Here is an 11799-nt window from a genome sequence, read left to right on the forward strand (position 1 = left end):
TAAAATGAGCCGCTGCAACTCAAATCGCGTGGGATGATGTAAGTGAAAAACCCAGTGTAACACTTTAGCACTATTATTCCGACGGATAATGTTTCTAACTGCACTGTTGAATATTTGGAATGTTAATAGGGATAACATTCTTGATGGGGGGGCGGTGTCGCGAAATTCATGTCCCTCCTTGACGGGTTTTCTTGCCGCTCGCCATTTCTTGCCGTTCGCCGAGAGGAGCCGTACCGCAAAGCGAAGGAATGTTCTCGCCGCCATTGTAGCACCCGGGTCGGCTGGCCATGTGTTTCGGGGAGAGAGGTGGGCGAGAGTGCCGCGGCCTACTGAAGGCTGCGCCCCGCGAATTCTCGGAAGACGCGCGGCCCGGTGGACGGTGTGCGTGGTGCAGCGCGGGGTTTCCGGGGAGAATGGGCTGAGAACTGGTGGTGGCCGGCCGTACGGCCGGGACGCGGCGTCGGCCTTGAGGGCTGTGCTGGGGAGGCCGAGCGACGACGGCGGTGAACTTCGGGCCCCCGAAGATTCCTCAAGGAGGCGACAGTGCGCGGCCGGAGTTCACCCAAATTGCGTCGCTGATCAGCGGCGCCCCACCACAGACGACCGACAGCCTCCGTCACCCCGGCGAGACCATCGGCCGGACCGCAGCTAAGATGTTCTCCCCTTCTCCACCTTTCCTCGGACTCTTCCTATTCATCTTCTGTGTTGTATTTCCCTAAGCGGACTGCACGGGCTTATCCGCCTCCTTCAGTGCACCACGCGGTATGTGTTTCTAGCGGGCCTATTGTTAGTAGTTGGGGGAAGCCTCCAACCCCGCCTATTGTATACTCTACTGTCCCCTTCATTTACTGTCGTCTTCTCCTCGGGCTCGTAACGGCGTGTACCTTTTCTTTCATTGTGTTTAATGTACTTCGTGTCGGTGTCTTGGCAGCTCTGACCCCAACGGGGTGTCAACTGCAGTGCGTATTAACTCGTCAACCCTCCTGTCTGTCTGTTTCAAATTTCCTGTGAATGTGAAGTAAATGCCCGTTGTCTTGAAACTGTTTTCCCGTGCCCCGTCTCGTGCCTCACGCCAGCGGCCAATCAGGCGTGGACCTATCGCCGGTTAGCAGGTCCGAACCACATCCTTTATTCGTATCCAGGGGGGAGTTGTTTGTCGCTCCTCCCGTCCGAAGCATCGGCCACTAAATTATCTCGCTCAATTCTGTGACAAGGGGTCCCCGGCTCCCTCCTGGTTGAGAGCCACTAATTTGGGCCTAGTATTTATCAATGTAGCACGGAAAGCCTGTCACCTTAATGTCCACCAAGCACTGCCACATGCACCACACATCCCTTTATGCCATACCGGCCTCCACCATGCATCAAGCGTAGTAGCTCCATGAATATGATTGATTGTAGGGTTTAAAGGAGCCATGAAGAGAAAACAAAAGTTTGTTTTATTCGAAAGATTAGGTGTTTCATAGTGCCCCAAGCGCTTTCCCGGAAGCAAATGATGCTTTATTCACTGAGAAATAAGGCAATTTAAGCCAAAATTTTAAATCTCCCGCTAAAATTGAACATTCCGTGACGTGTACAATGGCGTCATAGAGCCGGTCCATGAAACAGATACTTAGTATGTCGACTCCATATAGCACCCACACGCGGAAGTCGATCGAGACGGCGGCCATTTTAAAAATACTAGTAAAACCTAGTGCACCCGCAGCCCTAGTCATGGAATCGCCTGATCCGGAGAACAAAACTCTCGCCGAGGAGCTCGGGCTTGCATTTAACAACCTCACACCACAAAAACGCTCAATGCTTCTAAGTGCACGAGCGGCAAGAGTTGTGGGATACGCGGTGGACGGGAAAGCGACCATTCCGCGATAGCCACAACAGACGAACGCCCAGCCGTCGGCACCGCTGCCTCGTCAGCCCCGTCGCGACGGACGAATATAGACTGGTACGTATGTGCCGTATTTTGATTACGGTTAATAATAGTTCAATTTCAGTAGCAGTATCACTTATGCCAGTTGGCCGGTGTCGTGTATGGAAAGCCGTTCGTGCGAGCTCTCTGCTTCGACCAGAAAGATACGAGCGTCAATGCGCGGTGTTTACGGCATTTTTTTCCCCAAGGTCAGAGCGATTTGACGAAGTCGGCGACGAGCGCCAGCATGTCCCAGGAGTGAGGTAACGTAAGGGTCCCTGCCGTAATCACTTCCTCGGAAACGAAGCGAGCACACTCGTACTTCCTTTAGCTCTCTTTCTCCTCCGTTTGCAAAGTTCACAAAACGTAGCCACTTGCTTCGCCGAGTTTCGTCGTTGGGCAGCACATGAAAGGAGATCTCCTCACCGGCGGGGATGTCGCACTCCCTCGACGATTTGCCCGTACTACATGGGCATTTCAAAACGCCGCAACGAAATTTCATTGTAAAGTACTCGAACAAACTGAAGTTTTCAGTGGTTGTAAACTGGAAACGAGCTCTAACAACAGCAGCAAGCCAACACCATTCCGAAACTTCTGCGACGACTGTCACTATCTCGTCGCTGCTTGCTGTTCCGTACTCCCCTCGTTACTATTTTTACCTTTGCTGGTTGGCGATATGACGGCCAACCTCCTGTAAAGGGATTACGATACGAAGCAAGGTCGCGGCTGTGCGTGCTGGGACGGTTCGTTGGCCCCGAAGAGCCTCGAACCCGAAAATTCGTCTGCGCGTCGGCGAGATGTCTAGCTCGGCCGGCGCTAGTTTCGTACGCATTGGCGCACACGCTTGCGAGTTCGTTCGGACCTTCAACCGTTTACTCCACCGTTCTTTGTCATAAAAAGAATGTGCAGTATGTTTCACGGGCATTTAGCTCGCTATGCAAACTGTAAGCCCTGCCTAACATGCGTTTGCTTTTGCCGGCCTCCGCCAATCGCAGAGCATTCCCAAGTGACATCACAGGTTCTGTTGCGGAAAATGAGCTGGTGGGTCGCATGGTCATTTCCTTTTTTCCTAATTATGTAGCTTATTTGAGCGAAGTTTGCGTTATAAGTGGCGTCGTTATGGTTCTAACGAGGCAATCTTTCGAATGAACTAAACTTGTGTTTTCTCTTCATGGCTCCTTTAACGCGCCGACGCAACGCAGGCGATGAGGCGCGCCGTAGTGGAGGGCTCCGGATTAATTTTGACCACCTGGGGATCTTTATCGTGCGCCGAAATCTCGTACACACGGGCGTTTTTCTTTTCGCCTCCATCAGAAAAGCGGCCGCCGCGGCCGGGAATCGAACCCGCGACCTCGTGCTCAGCAGCGCAACGCCTTAGCCACTGAGCCACCGCGGCGGGTCAGCTCCATGAATAGGTGACCGGTAAAAAGCGCAAAGGCTCATAGGTACGTGGTCTGCTCCAGCCACTTCCGGTTCGAGATCTCGCATGGCCTCCGTACGCCCGCGGCTTTCACGCGCGTGTGTGTGTGTTGTTTATTTGTCACAGAGTGCTTACCTTTCAGAGAAGCCCCTTGTAGGATTCATCGTTGTTACACATTGAATGTGCGATGCATGAGCGTTTCTTTTTTCGGTGGAAACAGATAAACAACAAGCACACGCGCGCATGAAAGCCGTCGGCGTACGGGAGGCCAGGCGAGCTCTCGAACCGGAAGTGGCGGAACTCCGCGGGAGCAGACAATGCACCCATGAGCCTTTGCGCTTTTTACCGGTCACTTATGGTATTCGAGGTGAGATCAACCGTCAGTCACGTGACCCGCTTGGGTTGTTGGACCGGTATGACGAAAGCCCGAGCCATCCCACTAACAGGTAGCGCTGCAAGGCTGCCACCGATGCCGTTCCGCCAATGATTTATTAGAATCCACCGTTCATATTTAGGAATTTGGGTAGGAGTGTCTTATCCGTAACCTGGTACTTACGGAACACACAATAAGCTCTCCTTGAAAAGCCTTTATGCCTATTTTTGTCTCTTAAGTCTCAATAGACAAAATTCCTGCAGGTTCCACCCGCAAACCAGCCCTGGCGTGGTGCTAGATTCTACTGTTTATGGTAAGCGTAGCGTGCCATATTTACAAACGCTCTGACGATAATGTCCGATCCACCTCTGGCGAAGGCAGTAAACGTTCGAGGTTTAGCTCATGTTCTGAGATTTCTCAATTAAACCAACCTTTGGAGCAATAAAACAATTACAGAGGATCATCATGACTTTCTAGCAGTGTGAAAGCGAGAGCCTAGTTGCACCTTCTGCTCACCTGTTGTTGAACTTTCTGTTGAATTTGGCGGCCACGCCCTTCACCACTTAACCCACCCCTTTGTGCTATTTTGTGTACGTTCACATCAATTTGTTGGTGCCTCACGCGTTCCATAATATGCAGAGGTCTTACTTTCGCCTTAAAAATGCGTTCAAAAGTGCTGTCCGGCAGACGCCAGCAGCCACAAAACACCCGCAACTTTTGACGGCGACATTTAGGAGGTATATAGTGGCTGAATGGCGCGTGCATATGGTATGCAAACATTGCATCAACAACAATCAAATCCGTAACAACCATAGCGTAAGTTCGTGTGAAAATTCGGAGGACTGCAGCGTAAAACAACACTGTGAACCTTTTTCACGTCATTTGCTGCTGTTCATAGGGCGGCCGCTCTGTGCGCCTTGTATTTTCTCCTCTCCTAGCTTTAGCAATAAACTATTGATCAAGACTTCCGCTTCGCAGGGAAGAAAAAAAAGTTCTTACATAAGCCGAGCCACGTAATACAGTCGCAATTAAAAACTAGATGTTGGCTTCACCGTCCCTTTCAGCGCTAAGTGATAAGAACTTCTCCGGCGTGCCTGCAATGCCAACCCATCCATGTCTGGTCCAAGCCGAGGGGTGGGGAACAAAAATGAGGCGGCATGAATGCGAGCTGGCTGACCGCGCGGCATGCCCGTGATTCCCGCGAGGTGTAGCGCTTCCTGAAATTGGTCATTACCGGGTCGCCGCTCTCGGAAGCCTCTTGTATCATGGACAGGGAGCCGTTAGGCCGCAATTAATGGCGGCCGCAGGGTTCAACTTGAGGCACTTTTAATTTGAGAGGGCCGTCTGTCAACCTGGCTGCAGCGGTGGCCGGGCTACGAGCCGCGTCGACCGCCTTCGCGCAGCTTCGCCCCAAGGCACCGCTGAAGCGACGGCCGTAAACCTCCGCCGACATGCTGTCCACTGCAATTTCTAATTGAACTCCCTGCTTGCAATTTACTTCCCTGGCTGTCCGTCTAGCTCGCTGCTGTTACCAAGGCGGTGCGCGACGCGGGTTTCCATTCCTCGAATGCGTAATGGAAGCCCCCAAGGGAAAGTGTGATTATGAAAGACAATGCCCGCCTAACATCCTCTGAAGGCTGCCGGCATCCTCGCGTGAAAGCTGAATTACTTTTTTTCTAGAGAGGGATGCCTGGTGTTGACTAACTTCTCCGTGGAAGAAGCACATTGCAGAGCTTACTCTGCCCTCAACTGTCCCACTGCAGAGGTCCGGGGTTCAAGCCCCGCATCTCAACAACAACAACAACAAAACTGAACAACCGTTTACTCCATCTGTGCGTTTATTGCTTGAAGTCTTGCTACAGCACGCACGCACACACTCACACGCATGCGCACAACACATACACACACTCATACACAAGTAATTGAGGATAGGTGTTTCGTTCAATGAATGAAGGCAAGGAAGACAACAATTACAGGCTCCGAGTGAGCAATGAAGGAAGTTCTTTATCTTTTATTTTTGTGACCATCTTCAGAAACATCGGAGAAAATGAAGCGAAATACTCCCGCTCTCGGGAGGTTCGAACCCTAGACGTTGGAATTCACTGAGTTGTCAGAGGCAGCTGCGCTCTCACCATTTTCTGGAGTATATGATTGTATGTGAGTGAATCCTAACGTACAGGGATGGTAACAAGCACCCCTCCACCCGCTCCACACGAAGGGCACTTCTTATTCGTTCGTAATTATTGCCAGATACGTGTGTAGCGAGCGTCTCAGTTCCGGCAGTCTCGATTAAATGTATACTGTAAGAGGGTTCAGTGCCAGTCGGCAGTTATTGCATGTTGTGCAAACGACCAGCGATTAAAAAGAAGGCAGTCACCACGCAACAGCCTTTGTTGACGTGGACAAGGAAGAATCGCGCACGAAATCGCTCAAGAATCCCGAGAGCCGACACTTTTCCGGGTTGCGCGCTCACCCGTACAATTTCACTTCCTGTACATGCGCAAAAAATCTTGTTATGCAAAATACTGTCATGCACGCAGACACACCGTGGATCTATACGACACACGGTTTCTGTACATGCCTTCCAGCATGGAAGAGTGGGGAGCCTGCGAAGAGGTGATTGTGACCAGCAAACCTGCGCTTTTAACCTAAATGTTCTTAGGCTATAGGCTACTCTTCCGCTGTTTCGTGGTGTGCGAGGGCAGTCGCCCTTCCAGTGACTGTGGAACAGATGGTCAAGTGGAGAGTTGGAGAGGTGCAGCTGTTGTGATATCACTTAAATTATCATAACCGTCAAGATCACGCGGGGCTGTATGCGCCGCGATTTCTAGAACGCACAGCACGCTGGGGTTTGAAAGCGCGTAATTTGAAATCTCTGGGATGAAATGGGGTGTATGCGGCTGTAGACACAGTCGTTGCCGGGTTATGTTTGCGCGTTCCCGGGGCCGACGTCATTGCTAGGACGCTACGCATGCTGGGGGATGACCTCGAAATTTGCTTGGGGTGGAACTGGATTGGATTGAAGTAGCAGGTGGCATTATGACACGGGTAAATGGAAGTTACTAATGGTTTAAGTCGAGTGTGCTATTGTGATTGGTCTGTTCGGCATGTGTACTTTTTTACGTACGCATCAGCTTTTTTTCTGTTTGTTTGTTTGTTTGTTTCGTTTTGATAGCTCCTCATGGTCCCTCCATGAGGAGTTACCATGTGTTTGGTAGTTCCATATCACCCCTGAGTATCTGTGCCCTGCAAATATGCGTCCTTTATCCGCGACTTGTAGGGTCATTTCTTTAGCAAGCCCTCGTACAAACAGCAAACTTGTGAACAGAGAAGAAGGGGTATAGGCAATAGAAAGAAGTGTCGACGTTGACTACCATTAAAAATCGGTTTGCGCTCGCGTGTTCGAGAAGATATCCCCGTATTATGTCGGGAACACATCAGCACAAGCGAAGAACAATTAGAGCCCTTTTTCAGGGGTCTTTATTGGACGGCAAGCGCCAAATGAAGACACTGGGGCATCATCCGCTAGCACAAGCAGCGTTGCGACTCCCGCGAGTGCTGCTGTTTGCGGACCACCGCACCTTGCCCCGCACGGCAACAATTCCTATCGTATTTCCTTCTCGCTCTATCCACTTACGAGTGGGAAAAAATATCGCAACTTCATCTATGTACCTTCAGTCTCAATATACGCCGAGGGGACGCGATAAAATCATGCTGAACTTTTTTTTTTTCAGCTGGGGATGTGTCTTTGGGAATGCAATCATTCCGCTGTTTTTATCTGCGCTCGCTGCCCACTTCCACGCCACCGCATCCCAGCAGCTATGACGCAGGTGGAAGATCTGCAAATTTTCTCAAATGCTTGTCATGATTTCTGGAGGTCCCGTCGAAGTATATCGAGTTTGAACGCACACAGCTTGAATTATTACTCTTTCTTTTTGCTGGCGGAAAAGCTTTCCCCACAGTGCGCGCTCCCGCGATAATTATACACACAGACACAACACTATCGACTATTATCGCTCATTATCAAAGTGTTCCATAAAACACGATTTGGGGCTTTCGCCTTAAAAATTCGCTAACAAAATCGCGATAAACCAGAACTTCTCGAATTCTGAAAACCGCAAAAGAAAGAAAGAAAGAAAGAAAGAAAGAGAGAAAGAAAGAGGTTGCGTTCTACCAGATTGCGATTTCCGCCTCAAAGCAGGTACTATGCCCCAACGATACAGACGCAATCGGCAGAGTGGGTTTTCGCGGAATATTTGACCCAACACTGCTCCACGTGGCATGCTTCACCAATCACAGGCGACTGCCGTGAGAATCATCGGAGGTAATTTTAACGGTGCCGGGAGATTAAGCACTACCAACGCGTTCGTCGGAGGCGCACCACCACCAGGAGCAAAGGCGGCAGCGGTGAACTATGATGATGATGATATTATTATTATTATTATTATTATTATTAATATTATTATTATTATTATTATTAGTAGTAGTAGTAGTAGTAGTAGTAGTAGTAGTAGTAGTAGTAGTAGTAGTAACCATGATAAAAATGATGATCATGTAGGCATTATATCTACAGGCCCCTCGGGACTTCCTTATTTCCCCGAAGAAGATGTCACCATCACCTTTATAATAGTTATTCCACGTCACCTGCACATGATCATCATCATCTCGTGTACCGGGGACTCACTGGCATCGGGTTCGCCGAACGCAGGGTTCCGCATCAAGAAGCCCTTCAAGAAGGATAATCGCGGCCACCAATCGCAGTCGTGGCCAGCGGATGCGAGTGGTTTAGGCCCACCGCCTACCGATACAAGGAATATATTTCTCGATCGCTGTTTGATCAAAACGTACCCATGCCCGAATTGATTTTCGAAAGCAAGCACCTGGCCGTTGAGAATACCCAGCCGTCCGTCGTAACGGGGACGATGACCGAAGGTGAGCAGCGCTTGTGGCCTTCATCTGTGAACAGCGACACGGCCGTGTGCGTTTGTAAATTCGCTGGACTCGATGCGGGTTCTGCTTGTGATTTTGATCCCTACGAGAAGGGTCAGTGCGAAGACCCTAGTTGCAAGAATGGAGGGGAGGAAAATGTACTTCCGGGATCAAGCGTCGGAGCAGCGTCGGCCGCACGCGTGACATGCGACGCAGCGAGCATGAAAACAGCTCATACGCACGTTGCTGGTCTTGTAGTCCAGCTGCGACGGGGAGGCGGCAAGAAAAGAAAGCGCCTTGACCGGCAATCCCTTCAGAGAATATACCCGGACATACACCGCGTCTGGTCGCTTCGACGACAGAAGCTTGCGCAATGGTCGCTCGCTGCTAGACGGCAAGTCGTGGCGCGAGCAGTGCAGCGACGGCACGGAAGAATGGCGCTCACTGGAAGGCAGGGCATCTAAGGACGATTACAGGCCTCTCAAGATGAAGGCACAGCCCGCCGACAGCCGCCAACCGAGGGGTAACTGGAGAAAGGAAGCCTAGAAGGCAGAGGTGCAGGCAGTGGTCTGTACATCGGGGCTGAAAAGATGGAGGAAAAAAAACCGCGAAACGTTGCGGCCGTCGACCGCGAAATCGCCGACAGGGCCCCTGCCAGACAACACTGAAATCTTGGAGAAACCAGTGCACTCACCACACGGAGATATCGCGCATTCTTCAAGACGCTCCAGGCAAGAGCGATCCCGGAAGGCTGAAGGCACACACCAGTGACAGCCTTGAGCACAAGGGTAGTTAGAGCAAGTATGAAAGGGTGTTAAAGAGATAGGCGCGTATGGTGACAGTGGTCTATAGACCCTTGTGTGAAGGCACCAGACGAAAAAAATTGGCCGCTAGAATTGCGCCCGTCTACTGCGACATCAGCGAAAGAGCCGTTTCGTGATCAGGGTTCGAAGTCATGGGTAGACCGATACCATAATGTAAAAGAATCACGCACGCTGAAAGAAGGTGCCAATCAGACCGGCCGCACTATTCTGAAGGACCAGGAACGCCCAAGTTACAGCCACCAATTCAGTGACTACTTGAGCGAGGATTAGAGTTCAATGAAGAGCGTGGCCCAGCGTAGGAGCAGTAGTCTTGACCTCAACTCTAGGGGAAGTGAAGAAGAAAACTGGGAACTGGAATTGTTGTGCCCGACCACCACGAGACCAGATAGAAAACAGCTTCCTGATCAGGCCTGGAAATGGTGGCGAGACCAAATCCTTCGCGGCATGATGGGATCTTGCTTGCTGGAAGAAAGACGGTGCAGCCAAGTACGACCTCGACAGTCTGACGGGTGAGTCTAGTGCCATAGACAGACGTAGATTAAAGGCCAATTTGACAAGGATCGAAGTGCCAGAAAGAACGCTGACTGTTCCCAGATTGTTCTCTGCTCTTTTCCCACCAACATTCCAACCTTCCTTTACTAACATCTACTGCTTTGTAATTCATTTTTCCGTTAACTAAAGCCAAGGCCTTCCGGGAGCTGGATGTCTTCTTCACTGAGGACTGGACGGATACCTTTGCACTTCTTTACAATATGGCGCATGGTTTCTGGCTCCCTGCCACAACCTGCGCACAGATATTCCTGTATCGGATCGCGGATAAGCGTTTTTTCCGCAAGCAACCCGCCCCGGCTTCAAAAAGCAATGCACCCCCTTTGTTATTATCATAGAACTTTTCCCTCGTGATCTCCCGCTTCCCGATTCTGTATATATCTGAGGACTTCTTTGCGTCCATCCTCTTTTTCCAGGCCGTTGTCTCTGTTTCTTTCACTTCATTTTTTATTGCCTTGGTCGTTTCCCCTGCGCTTCCAAGTTTCATATACTTTGCCCTGAGAATTCTGGTTCTTTTCCTCCACTGTGTGTGCACGCTTTTCATGTAAAGATATCGTAACACTCTGACCGCCCACCTCTGGGAATTATTTTTTTCGTGTATTTAATAGCCTCAAGGCTTAGTAGAATATTGCTAACTCGTTCTTCAAAACATATTTTGCTCTGTGCTTCTCTCACTTCAAAGGAGACCCATCCCAAGTGTATCTGCACTGCCTCATTTGTTGTTTAACTGTATGCTCCTAATACCAATCGAACTACCTCCCCCCCCCCCCCCCCCCCCCCCCCCGATTTACTTCTAGCCCTGACTGAATCTCTGATTTGACACTACTGCGTTTGAAGAGGTAAGTGCCGGTACCATTACACCCTTCCAGATTCCTCTCGCTACTAGCTTCACATTTGTTATACAGTAAAACCTCGGTAGTTCGGATCTCAAGGGAGTGCAAAAAATGTCCGGATTATCCGAATGTCGAATTATCGAATAAATAACAACAACGCACATCTTCATTTCGTTTATTCAATAGCTTTGCTTTGAGAAGAAAAGTCCATGATGCTTGCTTGCTTGCTTGTTTGTTTTTTGCGGACCCCTGAGCGGAAAGGACTAGTTTGCGGGCATGCGACAATCCCTGCGGCGTCGTAGCAAAACTGCGACATCGCAGCGACATAATAGTAAAACTCCTCTAGGACGACAAGATCATCCGCGGCTTCTTTTGCAGTACGACGCACTGGGCGTAGCATATCGCACAAGTCTTCTACTTCGCACGCATCATCCGCCACACCGAGGGCAGCGCAGATGATTTCTTCATCGGCAAACTGGCCGGCGACGACAACAACGTCACCTTGGCGAAGATAGGAAACTGGCCGGCTCCATCTCTCGACGACCTGCTACTACTCATGGCGCAGCTGCTTCTAGAGGAGGCGTTGCCTTGATTACACCAGGGTCCTTTATCGGACGTCTTCTAAGGCGATTTTCCTTGGCCTCCGCTATCAACTTCGACAACGCACCGTTGCTGTCGATGGATGGCACGTTATGGCGACGGATGGCCCCCCGCGTCGCTGTCGCTCTAAAATCGCGTAAAGGTGGTTAAGACCGTAACAATGCGTGCTCCAAAACCTCGTTTCAGTTGCGCCATCCTTGACTTGCCTCCAGTCTGAATTAACCAGAGCGCGTGCAATTTTGCGTCGAATTAGCGAATATTCGTTGTCATAGGGCTATGTACATTTTTGAAAGGAGGATGTAGAAATGACGAATTATTCGAATTTCCGAATTAACGGGGGCCGAATTAACGAGATTCTGATAGAGGCG

This window comes from Haemaphysalis longicornis, unplaced genomic scaffold, assembly GCF_048455015.1.
Source record: "Haemaphysalis longicornis isolate Haplotype H1 unplaced genomic scaffold, Haemaphysalis longicornis Haplotype H1 scaffold_1, whole genome shotgun sequence".
In the NCBI taxonomy this organism is placed as follows: Eukaryota; Metazoa; Arthropoda; class Arachnida; order Ixodida; family Ixodidae; genus Haemaphysalis; species Haemaphysalis longicornis.